This window comes from Penaeus monodon, chromosome 30 (genome assembly GCF_015228065.2).
Source record: "Penaeus monodon isolate SGIC_2016 chromosome 30, NSTDA_Pmon_1, whole genome shotgun sequence".
NCBI classification, from domain to species: Eukaryota; Metazoa; Arthropoda; class Malacostraca; order Decapoda; family Penaeidae; genus Penaeus; species Penaeus monodon.
This window is the reverse complement of record NC_051415.1, coordinates 27,887,902-27,888,169: the sequence shown is the minus strand read 5'-3', so window position 1 is coordinate 27,888,169 and position 268 is coordinate 27,887,902. Positions and strand designations below refer to the sequence as shown.

The 268-nt window shown below is 45.1% G+C and overlaps 1 protein-coding gene across 1 annotated transcript in view; it reads left to right on the top strand.

Moving 5' to 3' along the window:
• The window catches only part of LOC119592394 (neuropeptide FF receptor 1-like), a 97,236-nt gene that overhangs the window by 15,556 nt on the left and 81,412 nt on the right, over positions 1–268 (top strand). The gene's annotated exons all lie outside the window — the stretch shown is intronic.

Below are 268 nucleotides of genomic sequence, written 5' to 3'. Positions count from 1 at the left end.
CGAGATCTCTCCAGGGAAGAAGCAAAATTTCTTCCTGCAGGAGGGATGACGAACCTTCTAAACAAAAACGGAACTTGTCTTTGATCCTTTCAAATTTCCCGCGCCACTCCCAAGGGATGTTTTGGCTTGCGTCTAATGAATACCTGAGTCCCGACACATCGCTTAAATGGGATATAATACGCTTCTTCCGTCTCTTCATTTAGGGACCGAGTCTTCTGGCAGATATCTGGGGATTATGAGATCGCATAGGGAGACTAGAAAGAAAGAA